Source organism: Macrotis lagotis, chromosome 5, assembly GCF_037893015.1.
Source record: "Macrotis lagotis isolate mMagLag1 chromosome 5, bilby.v1.9.chrom.fasta, whole genome shotgun sequence".
NCBI classification, from domain to species: domain Eukaryota; kingdom Metazoa; phylum Chordata; class Mammalia; order Peramelemorphia; family Peramelidae; genus Macrotis; species Macrotis lagotis.
This window is the reverse complement of record NC_133662.1, coordinates 32,944,043-32,964,018: the sequence shown is the minus strand read 5'-3', so window position 1 is coordinate 32,964,018 and position 19,976 is coordinate 32,944,043.

Below are 19,976 nucleotides of genomic sequence, written 5' to 3'. Positions count from 1 at the left end.
CCTTCCCTCTTCCTCTGGGCTCTCTGAATCCGATCCCGCCAACGAGCTACCCACCTGAGTGCTGATTGTTCGTGCCAAAGTCACCTTTTGGGGATGCAGGGCTGCATCCACTATCTTATACACTGTAAAATCCTTGGGGGTCAGTTTTCCCGGGCAGGTGTCATTATAGGAGGCCATCTGCTGCCCTACCACCTTCCATTTATCTGGTTGGATCCCACTATGTTGCACCCAAGGGCAGATGTTCCAGATATTCTCAACAAAAGCACGGCACGTCTTGATAGGTAATTTACGGCCATGCTTAGCGCAGAGTTTATAAAGCTGCGCTGCAACGGCCTCTTTTTCCTCCGGCTCAAAGGCGGGAATATTATTCCGGCCCCCCATGCTGTCTACTAGCCGAGGCTGCAATCCTAACAGGTGGCAGAACTGGAAAGTTCCCGTTCGGCAAAAGAGAAGGAGGCAGCAGGGCACAATCAGACAAGCCAGCATGGCAAGGAGCGTGATTAGAGCAGAAGGAGAAAGGGGAGAGAAAGAAAGCATAGTCAACACAATAGGGATATGTCCCTCAGGCAATATCTGAGAGTAAACGCCCTCTCCTTCCTCCGGGTCAGAAACGACCGAGGCTGTCTGGAGAATCCGACCAGCGGATTCAGACGTTCCCTAGCAAAATCAGGTCCCGGGTTTCGGCACCACTTGCCGGGTTTTTATTTACAACGCCGGCTTCTTTATGCTAGTCCGTCCTCTTACTCACCAGTCCAACGCGTGATGAGTCTTCGGGGTACCTCCGGCCCCCACTCTTTGATGGGGGAAGAACCAGACAGAGCGCCTGAGGTGGGTAATGAGTCTTTATTCTTCTGTGATCACATTCCCGCTCCCCCCAACCTCTCAGCAGACCCTTTTATCCCCTCTGTCCTCCCTCCCATGAACTCTTACTCAATGAGGGGCCGAGTTCTGTAACATTCCCTTATAAGGTGATTATGTTTCCCCCTCTAAGCAACCGCCAAGCCTCTTCCCCCCGCCCCCAACAAATTAATACCTTGCAACAAGAAAACAAATCCTTAGAAAATACAATTGGACAAATACAAAAGGAGACTAAATCTGTCAGATACTCAATGGGACAATTACAAAATAAGAATAAATCTCTCACATCATCAATTGGACAAATATAAAATGAGAATAATTCTCTCAGATCCTCAATTGGGCAAATGTAAAAAGAAAATAATTTTCTCAAAACCTCAATTGGTCAAATGGAAAGCTCTTTCAAAAGTAGAATTGACCAATTGAAAAAGGAGTTGCAAAAGGTTAATGAAGAAAAGTCCTCCCTAAAAAAAAATTCAGTCTGCAGAAACTAATGACTCCATGAGACAGCAAGAGCCAGTTAAACAAAATCAAAAAATTGAAAAAAATAAAAGAAAATGTAAAATACCTCATCAACAAAACTACTGACCTTGAGAATAGATCAAGGAGGGGCAACCTGAGAATTATAGGACTTCCTGAAAACATTGAAGAGAAAAAAAGCCTGGACTTAATATTACAGGATCTAGTGATGGAAAACTGGCCTGATATCTTGGAACCAGAGGGCAAAGTAGTTATTGGAAGAATACATTGATCCCCTCCAGAAAAAGACCCTACAATGAAAACACCAAGGAATGTTTTGGCCAAATTCCAGAACTAGCAGATAAAAGAAAAAATCCTACAAGCAGCCAGAAAGAAACAATTTAAATATCAAGGAGCCACAATTTAAATATCAAGAACCTGGCTGTATCAACATTAAGGGATCCAAGGGCCTGGAATAAGATATTTTGAAGAGCAAGGGAGCTTGGAATGCAGCCAAGAATCTATGATCCCACAAAGATGAGCCTTCTCTTCCAGGGAAAGAGATGGACATTTAACGAAATGGAAGATTTCCAAAAATTCCTGATGAAAAGACCAGAGCTAAAATAGAAAATTTGGACATCAAAGAAGAGGTTCAAGAGACAAATGAAAAGGTAAATAAAAGGGGAATCAGTAAAAGGAAAAAATGCTGCTATCCAGTAAGTTGAAACTAGCTATATCCCTGCATGGGGAAAAAGATTCTCATAAATCTTGAGAACTGTAACTCTAACAGAGAGAATATACCTAGCCATAAATGATGGACATTCAGGATCTATCCATGAGACTGCTATCTAATGGTATGTAACTGGATTTAACCCCACTTGGGAGAAAAGCTCTAATAACCATCAAGAATTTTAACTCTATTAGATAGAATATACTTAACTAGAAGTGACAAATACTCAGAATTTTCTATGACTCAGATATAATGATCTAAAAAAAAACACTACCTTCTTAAAAAGGGGGAGAGGAAAGAGATGGGAGGAGGGAGGGGATTAAATAGGGTAAATCTCATTACACTAAGAGGTACAGAATACCTATGGTAATACAGGGGAAGAAGGGAGCAGAAACACCTGATTCTTCTTCTCATCAGACTTGGCTTATAGTCAACCTACACATACTCAGATAACTTATAAAACATCTAACCTTTCAAGTATTACAATGGGAAAAGGGGAGGGGGGACAGAGAAGGGGAGGGGGAGTGGGGGGACAAAAGGGGAACCAATGGAAAGGTAGGGAAGTGAAAAGGGAAAAAGGGAAAGGGGAAAGAAAGGGGAGGGGTGATATAGGAGAGAAAAGACACTGAAGGGGGATATTCAGAAACTAAATACTGGAGAATATGGATAACGGGAGGGAAGGGGGGAAATACAAACACAGGGATGATAGCATGGAGGGCAATAAAGAATTAGTAATCATAACTTTGAATGTGAATGGGATGAACTCTCCCTTAAAATTTAAGTGAATAGCAGAGTGGATTAAAATCCAGAATCCTACAATATGCTGCTTACAAGAAACTCATTTAAAGCAGAAAGATACGTATAGAGTAAAGGGAAAAGGTTGGAGCGAAATATATTTTGCTTCAGCTGAAGTAAAAAAAAGCAGGGGTAGCAATCCTTATCTCAGACAAAGCAGCAGCCAAAATAGCATTAAAAGAGATAAGGAAGGAAATTTAATCCTCCTAAAAGGTACCATAGACAATAAAGTAATTTCAATACTCAACATGTATGCACCCAGTGGGATAGCATCCAAATTCTTGAAGGAGAAGCTGAAAGAACTGCAGGAAGACATAGACTGCAAAACTCTATGACTGGGAGAGCTCAACCTCCCCCTCTCAGATCTTGATGAATCAAATCATAAAATAAACAAGAAAGAAGTTCAGGAGGAAAATAGATTATTAGAAAAATTAGATACGGTAGACTTATGGAGGAAACTGAATGGGGATGGAAAGGAATATACCTTTTTCTCTGCAGTACATGGAACTTATACAAAAAATTGACCATGTACTATGACATAAAAACCTAATGATCAACTGCAGAAAGGCAGAAATAGTGAATACATCTTTCTCAGATCACAATGCAACAAAAGTCATATGCAATATTCAGCCAAGGAGATATAGACTGAGAACAAATTGGAAGCTGAATAACCTCATTTTAAAAAATGAGTGGACCAAAAAACAAATTATAGAAAGAATTAACCATTTTATCCTAGATAATGATAATAAAGAAACAACATACCAAAACATATGGGATTCATTCAAAACGAATCTCAGGGGATACATCATTTATATAATCCTTTATATATAATATATAATCCTTTAAATGCCTACATGAACAAATTGGAAAAAGAGGAAATCAATGAGCTAAACATGGAACTAAAAAAAATTAGAGAAAGAACAAATTAAAAATCCCCAACTAAATACCAAATTAGAAATTCTAAAAATTAAAGGAGAAATTAATAAAGTCAAAAGCAAAAAACTATTGAATTAACAAATAAAACCAAAAGTTGGTATTATGAAAAAAACAATAAAATTAATAAACCTCTGGTCAATTTGATTAAAAAAAGAAGAAAACCAAACTGCTAGTATCATAAATGAAAAAAAGGTGAACTCACCACCAATGAGGAGGAAATTAAAGTAATTTGAAATTATTTTGCCCAACTCTATGCCAATAAATTTGATAATCTAAGTGAAATGGATGAATATTTACAAAAATATAAGTTGCCCAGGTTAAATGAAGAGGAGATTAAATACCTAAACAGCCCTGTTTCAGAAAAAGAAATTCAACAAGCCATCAATGAACTCCCTAAGAAAAAATGTCCAGGGCCTGATGGATTCACAAGGGAATTCTACCAATCATTTAAGGAACAATTGGTTCCAATTCTGTATAAACTCTTTGGAAAAATAGGGAAAGATGGAATTCTGCCTAACTCTTTCTCTGATACCAATGTGGTGCTGTTACCTAAACCAGGAAGAGTTAAAACAGAGAAAGAAAATTATAGACCTATCTCCCTGATGAATATAGATGCAAAAAGCCTAAATAAAATCTTAGCAAAACCATTACAACAAGTTATCACTAGGATAATACGTTATGATCAAGTAGGATTTAATCCAGGAATGCAGGGTTGGTTCAATATGAGGGAAAACTGTTAGTATACTCAATTGTATCAACAACAAACCTACAGAAATCATATGACCGTATCAATAGATGCTGAAAAATCTTTTCAAAAATTACACCATCCATTCCTCTGAAAAACCCTAAAGAGTGTAGGAATAAATGGATTGTTCCTTAAAATAATGAGCAATATCTATCTGAAACCATCAACAAGCATTATATTCGATGGGAAGAGGCTAGAGGCATTCCCAATAAGATCAGGGGTGAAACAAGGGTGTCCATTATCACCACTACTATTCAATATTGTATTAGAAATGTTAGCATCAGCAATTAGAGAAGAAAAAGAAATTGAAGGAATTAGAATTGGGAAGGAAGAGACAAAACTCTCACTTTTTGCACATGACATGATGGTCTACCTAGAGAATCCCAAAAAATCATCTAAAAAACTGCTGGAAACAATTAGCAATTTTAGCAAAGTTGCAGGTTATAAAATAAACCCCCATACATCCTCAACCTTCCTATATATGACTAGCAAGAAACAGCAGGAAGAGCGAGAAGGAGAAATTCCATTCAAAGTAACCTCAGACAGTGTAAAATACTTGGGAGTCTATTTGCCAAGACAGACTCAGAATCTTTTTGAAAACAATTATAAAACACTTCTCACACAAATTAAATCAGATTTAAATAACTGGGCAAATATCAACTGCTCATGGATAGGTAGAGCTAATGTAATAAAAATGACAATTCTACCAAAACTAAACTATCTGTTTAGTGCCCTACCAATCAAAATTCCAAAAAATGACTTTAATGAGTTAGAAAAAATTGTAAGTAAATTCATATGGAGAAATAAAAAGTCAAGAATTACCAGGAGCTTAATGAAGAAAAGTACAAAAGAAGGTGGCTTAGCCATACCTGATCTAAAAATTATATTATAAAGCATCAGTCATCAAAACTGTTGGGTATTGGCTAAGAAATAGAGTAGTGGACCAGTGGAATAGACTAGGTGTAAAAGCAGATGATTATAGTAATCTTCTGTTTGATAAACCCAAAAAGTCCAGCCATTGGGGGGAAAAACTCCCTCTTTGATAAAAACTGCTGGCATAATTGGAAATTAGTATGGAAGAAACTTAGATTAGACCAATACCTAACACTATTTACCAAGATAAGATCCAAATGGTTACAGGACATAGACATAAAAAACAATACTATAAGCAAATTAGAAGATCAAGGACTAGTTTACTTGTCAGATCTATGGAAAGGGGAGCAGTTTATGGCTAAGGAAGATTTGGAGAACATCAACAAAAACCAATTAGATGATTTTGATTACATTAAATTAAAAAACCTTTGCACAGATAAAACCACTGTAACCAAGATCAAAAGAAATGTATTAAATTGGGAAAATCTTTACAACTAATGATTCTGACAAAGGACTCATTTCTAAAATATACAGAGAACTGAGTCATATTTTTAGAACAAAAAGCCATTCCCCAATTGACAAATGGTCAAAGGATATGCAAAGGCAATTTACAGATGAGGAGATCAAAGCAATCCATAGACATATGAAAAAATGCTCTAAATCATTAATTATTAGAGAAATGCAAATTAAAGCTTTGCTGAGGTACCACCTCACACCTCTCAGATTGGCCAATATGACCAGAAAGGATAATGATCATTGTTGGAATGGTTGTGGGAAATCTGGGACACTATTACACTGTTGGTGGAGCTGTGAACTTATCCAATCCTTCTGCAGAGTCATTTGGAACTATGCCCAAAGGGCAACAAAAATGTGCATATCCTTTGACCCAGCAATACCACTACTGGGTCTATAATTCTGAAGAAATGATGAAAAAAGGGTAAAAACATCACTTGTACAAAAATATTTATAGCAGCCCTGTTTGTGGTGGCAAAGAATTGGAAATCAAGTAAATGTCTTTCAAATGGGGAATGGTGTAGCAAACTGTGGTATATGTATGTCATGGAACACTATTGTTCTATTAGAAACCAGGAGAGACTGGATTTCAGGGAAGCCTGGAGGGATTTGCATGAACTGGTGCTGAGTGAGATGAGCAGAGCCAGAAAAACACTGTCACCCTAATAGCAACAAGGGAGTGATGATCAACCTTGAAGGACTCACTCATTCCATCAGTGCAACAGTTGGGAACTATTTTGGGCTGTCTGCAAAGGAGAGTGCCATCTGTATCCAGATAAGGAGCTGTGGAGTTTGAACAAAGTTCAAGGACTATTCCCTTTAATTTAGGAAAAAAACAGATATCTTATTGTCTGATCTTGTTACCTCTTAGACTTCTTGTCTCTTCTTTAAGGATATGATTTCTCTCTCATTACACCCAATTTGGATCAAGGTACAACATGGAAATAAAGTAAAGAATGACAGATTACTTTCCATGGGAGGGTGGGGGAGGGAAGTATGATTTGGGGGGAAAATTATAAAACTCGAATAACATCTTTAATAAAAATAAATTTAAAAAAATAACCAATTTAATGGAAATCATATGATCATCTCAATAGATATTGAAAAAATATTTCACAAAATACAGCACTCATTCCTACTAAAATCATTAGCAGATGTATGAATTGATGGGTTGTTCCTTAAAATGATAATCAGTACCTATCTGAAACCCTGAACATGTATTATATTCAATGGGAATGAGCTAGAAAAGTTCCTAATAAGATCAGGACTGAAACAAGGATGCCCGTTTTAATCACTGCTATTTAATATTGTATTTAATAAATTAGTTTCAGCAATAAGAGAAAAAAGAAATTGAAGGAATTAGAATTGGGAAGGTGGAAATAAAACTCTCATTCTTTGCAGATGATATGTTGATACTCCTAGAGAATTGGAAAAAAACATCTAAAAAACTACTGGGAACAATTAGCCTCTTTAGCACAGTTAGAGGATATAAAATAAACCCATATAAATCCTCAGAATTTCTACATATTATTAACAGGTTTTAGCAGCAAGAGTTAAAAAGAGAAATCCCATTTAAACTAACTTCAGAGAACATAAAATACCTGGGAATCTACCTGCCAAGGCAGACTCAGAGACTATTAAAACAGCTATAAAATATTTTTCAGATGAATAAAATCAAATCTAAATAACTGGGCAAATTTCAATTGCTGATGGATATACCAAGCTAATATAATAAAAATGACAATTCTACATAAATTAAACTATGTATTTAGTGCCATACCAATGAAACTTCCAGAAAATTACTTCAGTGAGCTACAAAATATTGTAACTAAATTCATATGAACAAAGAGTCAAGAATATCAAGGGAATTAATGAAAAGAAATTAAAAAGAAAGCAACGTGGCCTTACCAGTTCTTACTATGAAGCATCAGTCATCAAAACTGGTACTAGCTAAGAAACAGAGAGGTGGATCAGTTGAATAAGTTAGGTGCAGAAAGAGACAGCAGGAAATGATTATAGTAATCTGCTTTTTGATAAACCCAAATTCCAGCTTCTGGAATAAGAACTGATTCTTTGTTTAAAAAAAAAACTATTGGTACTGATAAAAAAAAAAGAAAGTATGGCAGAAACTAGGATTAGACCAACATCTCATACCATATACCAAAATAAGATCAAAATAGATATAAGATTTGGACATAAAATACAATATTATAAGCAAATTAGGAGAACAGGAATAGCTTACCTGTCAGATATATGGAAAGGGAAGCAATTTATTACCAAGGAAGACAGAGAACATTATTAAAAATAAACTGGATAATTTTGATTACATTAAATCAAAAAATTTTTACACAACAAAACCACTCTAACAAGTTCAAAAGAAATGTAATAAACTGGGAAACAATCTTTATAACTCATATTTCTGACAAAGGATTCATTTCTATAATATATAGAGAACTGAGTTAAATTTATAAAAAAAAGTCATTCCCCACTTAACAAATGGTCAAAGGATATGCAAAGGCAATTTTCAGACAAAGAAATCAAAACTACCTATAGTCATATAAAAAATTTCTATTATTATTGATTAGAGATATACAAGTAAAAGTATCTCTGAAGCACCACCTTACATCTCTAAGATTAGCCAATATGACCAGAAAGACAATGAGCAATATTGGAAGGGATATGGGAAATCTAGGTCACTAGTGTATTGTTGGTGAAGCTGTGAACTGATCCAACTTTTCTGGAGAGCAATTTGGAATTATGCTCAAAAGGCAATAAAAATGTGCATACCCTTTGATCCAGCAATACCAGTACTGGGTCTATATCCTGAAGAGATGATGAAAAAGGATAAAAACCACTCATCTATAAAAATATTTACATCAGATCTGTTTGTAGTGTCAAAGAATTGGAAATCCAGGCAATGTCCATCAATTGGGAATGAAACAAATTGTGGTATTTGGATTTGATGGAATAATCATGTTATTTTAGAAATCAGGAGGTATTGGATTTCAGAGAAGCTTGGAAAAATGTGCATGAATTGATGCTGTGTGAGATGGGCAGAACCAGAAGAAAATTGTACAGGGGACAATTTTAGGGCATCTGTGATAGAGAGTGCCATCTCCATCCAGAGAAGGAACTAAGGATCTTCAACAAAGACCAAAGATTGTTATCATCAATTTTAAAAAAAGTTGTCATATATATTACATAATTTTTACTCTCTGTAGTATTTTCATTTTTCATTATGGATATGTTTTTTCCCTCTCACCACAGTCAATTTTGATCTATGTATATCATGGAAACAAATGTAAAGATAATATCAGATTGCTTTCTATTGGGGGTAGTAGGGAGGAGGAGGGAGAGGGAGAAGGAAAATTGTAAAATTCAAAGTCTTGCAAAAAATATTGGTAGTAATTACTATTGAATATAATAGGAAAACAAAATATTTATATATTTTTAAAAAGAAATTAACCATATATATTAAATTAATAGTTTTTTCTTCCTTTGGCATTCTAAGAAATTTAACTATATTCTAATTTTTATTGAAACTTAGTGTGCTTTATTATAAATGCTATTAAGTGGAGCTACTTCATATCCTGCTACTTTGCTGAATTTGTTATTTGTTTCAAGGAATTTTTAGATGATTTTCTTGGGTTCTTTAGGTATACCATCATATCATCTTAAAAGAATGAAAGTTTTGCTTCTTCTTTGCCAGTTCTGATCTCTTCAATTTCTTTTTCTTCTCTTATTGGTCCTGCTAGCATTCCTAATACCATATTAAATAATAATGGAGATTGTGGGCAACCTTGTTTCACTGCTGAATTTATTGGAAATGCTCCAAGTTTGTTTCATTAAATATATTTGTTGATGGTTTTAGATAGATACTATTCATTATTTTAAAGAAAACTCCATTTATTCATAAACTTTCCAGTTTTAATAGGAATGGATGCTGTATTTTATCAAGGGCTTTTTCAGCATCTATTGAGATAATCATATGATTTCTGATGGTTTTACTATTGATATGTTTAATTATGTTGAGTGTTTCCTAATGTTGAGCCATCCCTACCCTCCTGGTATAGATCCAACCTGATCATGGTGTATTATTCTCGTAATAACTTGCTGTAGTCTCATTGCAAAAATTTTATTTAAGATTTTTGCATCAATATTCATCAGGGAGATTGGTCTATAATTTTACTTGTTTTGATTCTTCCTGGTTTATGTATCAGCACCATGTTTGGTGGCATAAAAGAGTTTGGCAGAACTTCCTCTCCTAGTTTTTATTTTATTTTATGTAGAATAGGAATTAATTGTTTCTTAAATGTTTAGTAGAATTCACTTGTAAATCCATTCACCTGGAGACATTTTCTTAAGGAGTTTATTGATGGTTTCTTCAATTTCTTTTTCTGAAATGGGATTATTTAAGTAATTTATTTCTTCTGTTAATCTGGGAAGTTTGTATTTTTGTAAATATTCATTCATTTCACTCAAGTTGTCCAGTTATTGGCATATAGCAGCAAAGTAGCTCCAAATTATCTTTTTAATTTCCTCCTCATTGGTAGTAAGTTCACATTTTCATTTTTGATACTGGTAATTTGGTTATCTTCTTTCTTTTTTTAATCAGACTAACCAAAAGTTTGTCTATTTTATTGACTTTTTAATAAAGCCAACTCTTAATTTTATTTATGAAATCAATGGTTTTCTTGCTTTCCATTTTATTAATCTCTCCCTTGATTTTCAGAATTTCTAATTTGGTGTTTAATTGGGGTTATTTAATTTGTTCTTTATATATATATATATATATATATATATATATATATATATATATGTAAAACAAAGCTGAAGAACAAGAAGGAAAGAGAAAGAGAAATTCCATTTAAAATAAATGTAGACAACATTAAATACCTGGGAATCTACCTCCCAAGACAAACCCAGAAACTGTAGGAACACAATTATAAAGCTCTCCTCACCCAAGTAAAGTCAGATCTAAATAATTGGAAAAATGTCAAATGCTCATGGTTAGGTTGAGCTAATATGATAAAAATGACAATTCTACCCAAATTAAATTACTTATTCAGTGCCATACCAATCAAACTACCAAATTACTTTATTGAGCTAGAAAAAAATAGTAACAAAATTCATCTGGAACAACAAAAGGATAAGAATAGCAGGAACTGATGAAAAAAAATGTTAAGGAAGGTGGTCTAGCTCTGCCAAATCTAAAACTATACTATAAAGTAGCAGTCATCAAAACTGTCTGTTTCTGGTTAAGAAATAGAATAATGAATCAGTGGATAAGGATAGGTTTAAAAGAAACTGCAGTAAGTGACTACAACAATCTACTATTCAACAAATCCAAAGACATCAGCTTCTGGGATAAGAACTTATTATTTGAAAAAAATTGTTGGGAAATTGCAAAATAGAATGGCAAAAACTAATCATAGATCCACATCTCACACCTTATATCAAAATAAGGTCAAATTGGGTACAAGATTTAGACATAAAGAGCAATATCATAGATAAATTAATAGACCAAAAATACTTTTTGATTTATTGAAAAGGGATAAATTTATGACCAGACAAGAATTAGAGCACATTATAAGTTGCAAAATGAATGATTTTGACTATATTAAATTAAAAAGATTTTGCACTAAAAAAAAATCAATGCTGCCAAAATTAGAAGAAAAGCAGAAAATTGGGAAGAAATCTTCACACCCAGGAGTTCTGATAAAGGTTTCATTTCTGAAATATATAGAGAATTGCATCAAATTTATAAGGTCACAAGTCATTCCCCAAATGAAAAATGGTCAAAGGACATGAACAGACCATTTTCAAATGAAGAAATTAAAGCTATATATAAGCATATGAAAAAAATTCTCCAAATCACCATTGATTAGAGAGATGCAAATTAAAACAACCATCTCACATTTATTAGATTAACCCAGAGGAGAAAAAAGGGAAGATGATCAATGTTGTAGAGGTTTTGGGAAGATTTGAACATTGATGCATTGCTGGTGGAGTTGTGAACAGATCCAACCTTTCTGGAGAACAATATGGAACTATGCCCAAAGAACAATGAAACTGTTCACACCCTGTGACCTAGCAATTCCAATTCTAGGATGATATCCAGAAGAAATTGTAAAAAATGGGAAAAGTCCTACATGTTCCAAAATATTCATAGCAGCTCTTTTTGTAGTGGCAAAGAATTATAAATTGAGGGGATGTCCATCAATTGGGGAATGGCTATACAAATTATGGTACATGAATACTATGGAGTATTATTGTTCCTTAAGAGACTATAAATGGAGGTGGCTAGGTGGCACAGTAGATAGAGCACCGGCCCTGGAGTCAGGTGTACCTGAGTTCAAATCTGACCTCAGACACTTAATAATTGCGTAGTTGTGTGGCCTTGGGTGAGCCACTTAACCCCATTTGCCTTTCAAAAAAACAAAAAACAACCAAACAAGCATAATAAACAAACAAAAAGAAACCATAAATGGTCAGACTCTAGAGAAGCATGGTATGACTTAGGGGATCTGATGCTGAGCGAAGGGTATAGAGCCAAGAAAACAATGTACACATCAACAACAGTATGAGATGAACAACTTTGATGGAAGCAACTCCTTTAGACAGTCCAGAGAACTAGGATAACTGTACTAGACTGGTACTGGTCCATATTATCCCCAACCAGAGGAAGAAAAATAAAATAAAACAAAACACACAAAAAACCCCACCCCTACCAAATCTGATGAATACTTTATAAAAATTATCTCTTATGTATCTCTTTCCTTTAATCCTAATTGCTCATGTCAAAAATTACTAATTTGTAAATATGTTTTAAAAAATACGGGTGTAAAATGTTAATCTGACTGTTCTCTACTGAGGGGAAGGGTATAGGAAGGAAGGGTGCAGAGAAATTTTGTAACTTGGAAATATGCATGTACAAATGGATGGAAATAAAAATAAATAAATACAGATAAGTAGAGTTACTTCATTATGACACAGCCATATAATATGATATCTCTGTGTTTTGTATATACAAATATGTGTTATATATCTATATTAATGTATATCTATATGAATGCTGTATATGGATGAGAATAGCATAAATTCAGATATGGTATTATGATACTTTCAGAGAATCTTTTGATGTAGGAAAGAAGGAACACCCCCAATTAATAATATGGGGAAAATGATCAAAATCTTTTTTGGCATTTCTGGCTAGCACTGTGCTCAAATGTAAAGTAAACAGAAATAAGTTCAATTCATCAAGACTCATTTTACTTCTCTTGAAATAATTTTGAAAACAATTTTTTTCAAAATTTTCCTTTTTAACTTGAGAGAAACCTCAGATCATGAAGATAATTTATATGTACACTATTTCACATTGAATCCAGTAGTTTTACCTTTAATTTCATAAAACATTTAATAGTTATACACCATATGTTGTAAACTAGTACCTTTCCTAGTTCCAAGTCCTGTTGAAATGAATACAGATCTCTCCTGATTGACTGTGTTAACCAAGAAGATTTGGTTAAAACAAAAATTTTAATAGTATGGAAAAATATTCTCATTGCATCCTGTGTGATATATAAGCAGATAGTTTCAATTTTAATCTGCTCATTAAAAAATCTGATTCTGGCTTAAATCTGCTTAAATCTAAAGAAACTAAGAAATCAAACTGTGGTTTCCTTTTCTTCATTTCTCTTTAGTTAGGTATTGATGTTATATCACAAGGCTCAGATGGAAAGAAATTAGTTAGAAGCTTTATGAAACTATTGCCATCACAATTTTGATTGATTTCTGATTTTCTTATTCTTCAAATTATCAATGATTTTTAACCCTATTTCAGTTTTAAAGTTCTGTTAAAGAGAAACTTGTTTTTCTGTCTTTGGGTTGCTAAGCTACATTTAAGCCCTGTCTCCATCTAGGTCAAGCTGTCTTATTCCTAGGATGTGTCAATAGACATTTAAAGAACACAATGAGAAGGTAGACCTGTTATTTTCAAAATTGTAATCTGTTATTGTATTAAGAAAAACATTAGAATCATAGATTTCCTCTCATAAAGAATTGAGTCTGAAAAAGTCAAACCTATATGATATGGACTAACAAGGCAAAAGTCAAGAAAAATAATGCAAATAAAAAAACAAAATTTTGAAAAAATATATCTGACTAGCAATCTGTGTTAATAAGAGTAGAATATCATAGCAGTGTCCATCTAATCTACTATTTATATTAAAAATTCACCACATATTTCTGAAAAATCACTCCTGGAAAAGAAGATGATCATTTGATGGGGAGAAAGGGGAAGGGAAGGGAAGAGAAAATTTGTATACTACCACCAATGCAATAGCCTTCTTATTTGCCCAGATTGGTGACAACATATATCCTATATAGTCATCTAAACTGTGAGGTCTGTCAAAAGCTAAAAGTTCATTCAACGACACTTATGAAACATTTTGTACAGTTGCTGTGTTGAGTTGGGGAAACAGAAACAAAATTGCCCTTGCCTTCAAAGAGCTTATATTCTATTGGAAGAAAACAAAACATACATGGAAAATTAAATACAAAATAGAAGGGGGTAAAAAGAAGAAGTCAAATGGAAGCTGAGGAGAATTAGAATAGATTGTTGCAAGAATCACCCCAGATGAATTTGAAGGAACTTAATGATTCTAGAAGACAGAGGTTAAGAAAATCATTCCAGAATTGGAAGACAGCCTATAAAAGGAATAGAAATGAGAGGTGGAATGTCATGTCTAAGAAATCATGGATAAACTGGTTTGGCTGGAAGGTAAAGTGCATAAATCTTACCTCAAGAATTCACAGAAACATGGAAAGACTTGTATGAACTAAGGAAGAAAGCAGAATTCGGAAAGTAATTAGGTCATGACTACTACATGATGAAAACTAAAATAAGCCTAAAAAAGAAGCTAACCAACATCTTTCTAAAAAAGAGGAAATGTCCTTGTTTCCTTTTGATAGACTGGTAGAAGACTATACAGGCAAGATATTACATATATTGCTAGACATGGTCATTTTGTTAGTTGCTTTTGCTTATCTTCCTTTCTTTTCTTTAAAGGAACATTCACTGATGTATATTAAGAAATTTCTATAATTTCAAATGTTCAATATAATATTTTTTCAAAGGGAAGGGTATGGTCAAAGTATATAAATACACAGTTCTCAAAAGAATTGCAAAATATTTATAGTAATATGAAAAAAATGATCTAAATTACTAGTAATAAGAAAATGCACATTAAAACATCTCTGAAATTTCACCTCAAACCCACAAAATTAGCAAAGACAACAAAAGATAGGCATAATCAGTATCAGTGCTGGAGAGACTTCAGAAGTCAAACACTGTAATCAAAGAGTATGAGAATTGAAAGAAATCTGAATGTTCATACACTCTTGGAACTCTTAATTGGAAAGTGAGTTTGAATATTTATTTTTCAAAATGAGTAAAATGTTCAGATCTTTGACCTGGATGTACCAATGTACCAAGGTACCAAGGCTAGACTTACATCCCAAAGGGATAAAAGGCCAAAAAAGTCCCATACATAACAAAATATTCACTGTTGAACTTTCTGTGGTAACAAAGAACTGGAAACAAATTAGGTGTTAAGTTGAGGAAAGACTAAACAAGTTGGGCTATATAAATATAATGGAACATTATTGTACTCTAAGAAATTAAAATATAAAGAATCAACTGTTAAAAACAGAAGTAAAAAAGATCCAAGAAAGCAATATGTATAATGTCTGCAACACTGTAAAGAGAAATAAGAATAAAATGAAGCATAATATTGTGCAATTTTAACAACCAAAAGAGTCCTGGAGGAAAAAAGTCAAGAAAATATACCTCACTTACTTCATTGCAAATGTGGGTGGGACTACAGGTGCAAAATACAGTAGAATATAATGAATTGGTTGGCTTTGCTTAATTATACTTTTTGCCTTTTTCTTAATCTTTATTAAATAGATTGTTCATTAGGGAAGGAAAAAATACATTACGGCATGAATGGAATAGAAAAACATAAATCATCTAGGGTTTTTAAGAGACCGAAGAGAAGGGAATGATAGAAAATAAAGTTACTGTAGTAAAAAAAAATCCTAAGTCAAAATGAATATAGCCATTTGCATGTGGATATAACCAAGAAAAAATAGATATGAATCTGAATTATCCAGATCTTCACTTCACTTTACTTATAAATTCAATTTCTTTCTCTTTCTCACTTGGTACTCAGCATGTACGTGTATAAGTTAGGTCTCTCTCCCATGCCCCCCCTTTCACCCTACACCATGATGGTTCTATAAGTTAGGGCCTTCCTAAAAATTATGTTATATAATGGAAGGAGTTCTAGAAAAAAGCGATCAGAGAAGACCTGAATCCAAATTCCATCTCTACTATTTAATAGCAATATGGCCCTAGGCAAAGTACTTAACCATGCTAAGTCTCATCTTAATTCTTCTTTCGTCATCTGTAAAATGCAGTTAAAAATACAGAAAATGCCTACCTCAAAGGATAATGGTATAAAAGTGCTTTGTAAAGGTAAGAAAAACTATATCCACACATTCATTTCCCCCACATTCACACCTGCCACTCCTTTCTTTCTCATTCCTAATCTTACTTCAGTCCAGACCACTCAGCAGACACTGGAAAGTCAACAATGATCTTTTTATTTCTAAAACCAATGGCCTTTTCTCAGTCTTCATGCTTCTGTCTCATTCTTCTTGACCTTTCGATAGCATATAACATTGCTGATAATTCCTTCTTTTTTAGAGCAAGGGTTCACGAAGTATGGCCTGTATGCTAAATCCAGTCCAGCAGAGTTGAGAATGGCTTTAACATTCTTAATTTTATTATATTTTTTAAGTGTGAAAACCATTCTTATGTTGGATTGTATTTAAAAAAACTAAAAAATTTAAAAAAAAGGTACAGGACTTTGGGCTGTAGGTTGCCAAATTCTATTCCTTAACTTGGATTTTTGTGAAACTTCTCTTTTGTAGTTCTCTTGCTCTGTATTGACCTAATCATTATCATTATACTATCTGAATTATCATCTATGTCCCACCTCCTGACTTTCTTTTTGTGATCCTATTAGTTCGTATTATTTCTATGTAGGAGACCCCCAAATCAACATATTCAGTCCTTTTCTCTCTCTTTAGTTCCAGTCAAATATCTTCAACTGTCAGCTAGACATTCCAAACTATATGTCCATAGGCACCTCATACTTAATATATCCAAAACAGAACTCAGTATCTTTACTCCTAAACCTACCCAACTCATTATTTCCGTATCTCTATAGAGGGCACCATGCCAAATTCCAACAGTTACCAAAATTCACCAATTCTACTTCTTACATATTTCTTACATTTTCCCCCCTTCTATTTATTAAACAAGCACCCTAGTTTAGACCTTTATCATTTCTTGCCTGAACTCTTCCAAAAGGAACTTAATTAGTCTGCCTCATCTATTCTTCTTCTGCAATCCATCTTCCACAAAGTTGTTCTTGTTGTTCAATTGTTCAGTCATGTTCAACTCTTCTTAACCTATGAAGTATAATATACCTGCAGCTTAATATCTTCATTATCTCTTGAAGTCTGTCCAAGTTTATATTCATTATTTCCACAATACTATCTATCTCTTTAACCTTCAGCTGTCTCCTTTCCCAGACCAGCTTCAGGATCTTTTCCAATGAGTCTCATCATGTAATTCTGTGACCAAAGAATTTAAGCTCTAGTATCTGACCTTCTAGTGAATTAAGAGAATAAATTAGTTTCTTAAAGGATTGACTGCTTGGACCTCTTTACAGTCCAAGGGCTCTGAAAGTATTTTCTAGCACCCACAATTTGAAGGAATCAATCCTGTGGTGCTCATCTTTCCTTGTAGTCCTATGCTCACAGCTATATATTGCTCCTGAAAAACTACAACTCTGACTATATTTGTCAAATATATTTTGTATGTTTTGTTACCTTTTTTCATCAAACTGAAATCTGTGCATTTTAGTTGTCTAGATTTGCCACAGCTTTTCTTCCAAGGAGCATGCATCTTTTAATTTCATGGTTTCAGTTGCCATCTGCAGTGATAATTGAGCACAAGAATATAAAATCTAACCCTGCTTCCATTTCTTCTCCCTCTGTTTGCTAGGGACATCTTTGGGACATGGGACATCTTTGACAGGATCTAAATTTTTTGATGTTGTTCTTCAAGTCACTCTCTCTTTCACCCTTATCAAGAGATTTCTTAATTCCTCTTCACTTTTTGCCAACAGAGTAGTGTTGTCTGAATATTCAAGATTGTTGATGTTTCATCTGAAAATCTTAATTCTAGCTTTGTGATTGATCCAACCTGGCATTCGGCATGATGTATTATACATATAAATTAAATAAAGTGACAATATGCAGCCTTGCCATACTCCTTTTCCAACTGTAAACCAATCAGTTTTTCCATCATTTTGTCTCTAATTATTGCTTCTTGGTCCACCTACAGATTCTTCAAGAAAAAAACAAGATGCCATCCCTCTTTAAGGGCTTGTCACGTTTTCTCACAGAGTGAAACCTTTATATGATATAGTCATTAAAACAGTAATAGAAGTTTTTCTGAGATGCCCTTATGTTTAGAATGTTCAAAATTTGGTCTCTAGTTCCTTTGACTCTGAAAACCAACTTGCTCTTTTAGAACCATGTTTCCCCATGTATAAGACAATCCCAATATGTAAAACATAGCTTAATTTGGGGGCCCAAAATTTGAAAAAAAATCTATTAAAGTTATGAACTCATTTTGTTAAGATTTTATTTATTTTGAGTTTTACAATTTTACCCCTAATCTTACTTCTCTCCCGCTACCTCACACAGAAAGCAACTTGTCAGCCTTTACATTGTTTCCACATTATACATCATTGATCCAAATTAATTGTTATGAGAGAGAAATCTTATCCTTAAGGAAGAAACATAAAATATAAGAGATAACAAGATCAAACAATAAGATATCAGTTTTTTTCCCCTAAATTAAAGGGAATAGTCCTTGGACTTTTGTTCAAATTCCACAGTTCTTTCTCTGGATACAGATGGTATTCTCCATTGCAGACAGCCCCAAATTGTCTCTAATTGTTGCACTGATGGAATAAGCAAGTCTATTAAGGTTGATCATCATCCCCCCCATGTTGCTGTTAGGGTGTACAGTGTTTTTCTGGTTCTGCTCATCTCACTCAGCATCAGTTCAAGCAAATCCTTCCAGGTTTCCCTGAATTCCCATCCCTCCTGGTTTCTAATAGAACAATAGTGTTCCATGACATACATATACCACAGTTTGTTAAGTCATTCCTTAATTGAAGGATATTTACTTGATTTCCAATTCTTTGCCACCACAAATAGGACTGCTATGAATATTTTTGTACAAGTGATGTTTTTACCCTTTTTCATAATCTCTTCAGGATATAGAACCAGTAGTGGTATTGCTAGATCAAAGGATATGCACATTTTTTTGCCCTTTGGGTGTAGTTCCAGACTGCTCTGCAGAAAGGGTGGATGATGAACTCAAGTTCTATTCATTATACAATTCATACAACTCATCACTGTCAAAACTACCATCCATTATCTTGATGATGAATCTTAGGAAAGTCTTAGGAGAGGCTCTGACTGCTCTCCTTTCTGTGCTCTGGTCTGTGCATAGACACATGCTTAGTCCATTCCGTTTCATGATCCTGAAGCACAAAAATGCGTCCTCTTTTGAAATTAGTCACTTCCTTTTCATCAGCAATTCTTCTTGCTTCATGCTGAACCATCTTTGTGGACACAGGAATTCCACTTGCCCTTTGCTCTTCAATCTGTATCTTCAATTCCCTCTCTAACCCAGTCATTTGACTGACTTGCTTCTCATGACCTTCTGCTGTGGCATTTTCAGTAGGGTTTCTTCTTCTCATAGCCAGTCTCAGATTGTTTTCTCAGTTGGAGGACCAAAGTGACATTCAGCAGCACGATTTCCATTCACTTTTGCAAACTGGATCTCTCTGAATTTGAATTCAGCACTGGACAAAAATCTTTTCTGAGCCATTTCTGGGCAGAACATGGCAAAACATA